At 39.8% G+C, this 3,529-nt stretch overlaps 1 non-coding gene across 1 annotated transcript; it reads left to right on the top strand.

Annotated features, from left to right (window-relative positions):
* The first annotated feature begins 2,412 nt into the window (after window positions 1-2,412).
* LOC112738931 (small nucleolar RNA R71) lies at window positions 2,413-2,516 on the top strand. The gene has a single exon (XR_003169878.1). It is a non-coding gene; the product is annotated as a small nucleolar RNA R71 (small nucleolar RNA).
* The last annotated feature ends 1,013 nt before the right edge of the window (window positions 2,517-3,529 follow it).

Genomic DNA, 3,529 nt, shown 5'->3' with positions numbered 1-3,529 from the left:
TCTTCTCAAGGAACTACAGGGAGGTATGTTCTTATTATTGGTTATGAGTTTAGTAAATTGGGGGTTTTGAAAGTAAGGAACAAGTAATTTAAATGACAAGTAAAATAAATTAATAATAATAAAATCTCTTGGCAAGGTATGAAAATTCGGAAGTTCTATCCTAGTTATCCTTATCAGTGATGATGAGAATTGAATTTTAATCCCACTTAGTTAACCTCTACTAAAGCAAGGAAAGTCAAGTGAACTAATTAGTTAGATCCTCAAGTCCTAGCCAACTCCTAAGAAAAGACTAGAGTTAGTAAAATTCAATTCAATTAGCTAACATAACAATTATCAATCACGATAAGTTTGATAACTCAAGAATATCCAGTTAATCAATTAAAGCCAAGAATATAAAAATCTAAATAAGAATCATAAATCTGAAATACCTCAATTTATATTAAATAAAGAAAATTCTAACATGAATGGTTCATAAGCCAATTTGGCAACATAAGTAATTAAAGAAAAGCATTAAAGTATCTGAAAGTAAAAGAGAAATATAAAGTAAAAGTAATATTGAACCTGAGAAGAAGTTGAAATCCTAAATCCTTTAAGAGGGATCCTAATCCTAAAACCTAAGAGAGAGGAGAGAACCTATCTCTCTAAAAACTACATCTCAATTATGAAAAGTGAATAATGGAAGGCCTCCTCATGAATGGATGCATTCCCCCACTTTATAGCCTCTAATCTGTGTTTTCTGGGCCAAAAACTGGGTCAAAAATAATCCAGAAATCGCCCCCAGCGTATTCTGGTACGTACAGGTCGCGGAAAAGTGACGCGGACGCGTCGTCCACGCATTTGCATGGATTGCGTTTCTGCCAGGTCACGCATCTGCGTGATCCACGTGTTTGCATCGCCTGGCGTAGAAGCAACTATGGTAAATTATATATCGTTGCAAAGCCCCGGATGTTAGCTTTCCAACGCAACTAGAACCGCGTCATTTGGATCTCTGTAGCTCAAGTTATGGTCGATTTAGTTCCAAGAGGTCAGGCTGGACAGCTTTAGTAGTTCCTTCAGTTTCTTGTATTCCTTCCACTTTTGCATGCTTCCTTTCCATCCTCTGAGCCATTCCTGCCCTGTAATCTCTAAAATCACTTAACACACATATCACGGCATCGAATGATAATAAGAGAGGATCAAAGTTAGTAATTTAAAGGCCAAAAAAGCATGTTTTCAATCATAGCACAAAATCAGGAAGGAAAACGTAAACTCATGTAAATCATATGAATAAGTGTATGAAAGATTGATAAAATCCACTTAATTGAGGACAAGATAAACCATAAAATAGTGGTTTATCAGTGCTCCATTCCTTGGCTGAACTACTTCTTCTTCAACCTTGTCTTATACTTCATCTTCCTCTTCAACTAAGTCTTCAACTGGGGTATCTTCTTGTGGGCTTGGCTCCTCCTGACTCCTCTCTCGTAGTGTGGTTCTAGACCTCAAAGTGATAGCATTGATGCCACCCTTGGGGTTGGGTAAGGGTTGAGAAGGAATTCCACTGGAGCTTGAAGGCTGGTTGGTGGAAGCAGGTAATGAATCTATCCGAGAGACGAGAGATTGTAAAGTGGCATTCAGACCATTTAGAGTAGAGTTCAGTGTAGTCTGCATGTCTTGTTGTCCTTGTGCAAAAGAATGAAACATCTCGTCATTTGATGAGGAAGAAGGATAAGTGATCTGAGGGACCTGTTGTTGGTTGTGCTGGGGTCCTTGTGACTGCCTCAGGTGAGGAGCTCTGTAGGGTTGGTTCTGATTCTGCTGTCTGTTGTTGTTATTCCACCTCTAATTTCTATTGTTGTCTCTGCCTCCTCTGTTATAGTTTTCCTCCAGCCATGGTTGAAATTATCTCTCCAGCCCTGGTTGGAGTTGTCCTGCCACCCTTGGTTATAGTTTCTGCCTTGGTTGTAGTTGCCGCCTTGTTGATTGTATCCTTGATTCGGGCGGTCATAGAAGTTATGAGTGGCTGCCACAGTGTTGTCTTCTTGTTGGAGCTGCGGGCATTTATCAGTATAATGACTATAATCAGCATAGAATCTGCATACTCTTTGGGGAACTAACTGTTGGCTTTGTTGTGGTGGGGAAGGCTGAGTTTGTTATTGATTTAACTGTAATTGCTTTAGTAGGTTGGTCATTTCACATATACTCTGTGTAAGAGCAGTAGTCTCACTGCTAGAGGAAACCTCTGCAACAGCTTTTGAGTGGCTGTTCCTGTGCCTGTGATTCCTAGTAGACTCAGCTAAGTCGCTGATTAGTTTCCATGCTTCATCTGCGGTCTTGTACTTCTTCATAGAACTATTACTAGCACCATCTAGTGTAGTTTTATCCCGAGGCTTCATGCCTTGAGTGAAATAGCTGATTAATACTAGCCTGTCGATCATGTGATGGGGGCATGCGTCCAGAAGGTTCTTAAAGCGCTCCCAGTACTCATAGAGAGTTTCTGATTCACCTTGAACAATGCAGGAGATCTCTTTTCTCAATCTATCTGTTACTTCAGCTGGAAAGTATTTTTTCAAGAATTCTCTCCTGAGCGTATCCCAGTTGGTAACAGTTACTTCAGGTTGGGAGAAGTACCACTCCTTTGCCTTTCCCTCAAGAGAAAGCGGGAAGGCGGTTAACAGAATAGAAGTTTCATTTGCACCATGACGCCTTACAGTAAAACAGGCTGTCTGGAAATTCCTTAGGTGCTTGATAGGCTCCTGAGCAGGTAAGCCATGAAACTTGGGCATCAAGTTGATTAATGCAGTCTTCAGCTTAAAATCTGCAGCCAGAGTTGGATGATGCACTTGATACAGCTGCAGTGTAAAATCTGGAGCTCCAACTTCCTGGAGAGTAATCCTCCTAGGTGCTGCCATGTTATCTGCACGTGAATCAACTGAATTAGTAGTAAAGGAGCTTGTTTCTTCCTCAGATGGCGATTTAGATTCGCCCTCAGATGAGATTGGTGAATCGATAACAATCACTTCACCACCCTTTGAGGCTAACCTGTGCCAAGCTCACCTAATACGTGAAAGAGTTCTTTCAATTTCAGGATCAAATGCAGCTAAGCTCGGATCAGGCAGTGAACTCGTCATTCAATGAAAGAAACATATAGCTCATGGTAATAAAATAAAATAAAATACACAAATAAAATAAATATGTACACTAATTAATAATTCAGCACACAATTGCAACTCCCCGGCAACGGCGCCAAAAACTGATGCGCGGCAGAAATTAGGCCAATTAAGAGATTGTAATATAAGAACAGCGTTGCGAGTATAGCTCTTAACCAGCTAAAATCCGCCTCATCAATTTAGAAAGGTGTCACAAAATTTAGAATAAAAATACTGGGAGTATGAGTCCCAGGTCATCTCCCAACGAGTTGCTAGAAAGGGTGCTAAGTTATTAATCAGAAGTTTTCCGAGAATTTTGAGAGTTGAATGACAGAAAATAAATAATTATAATTAAGTGCGATGAAATTAAAAGGAATTTATATTATTCAAAATAAAAAGCCTTG

The sequence above is a fragment of the Arachis hypogaea genome, chromosome 13, assembly GCF_003086295.3.
Source record: "Arachis hypogaea cultivar Tifrunner chromosome 13, arahy.Tifrunner.gnm2.J5K5, whole genome shotgun sequence".
NCBI lineage: Eukaryota > Viridiplantae > Streptophyta > Magnoliopsida > Fabales > Fabaceae > Arachis > Arachis hypogaea.
Note: the sequence above shows the minus strand (reverse complement) of the source record. Positions and strands in the feature narration are given on the sequence as shown.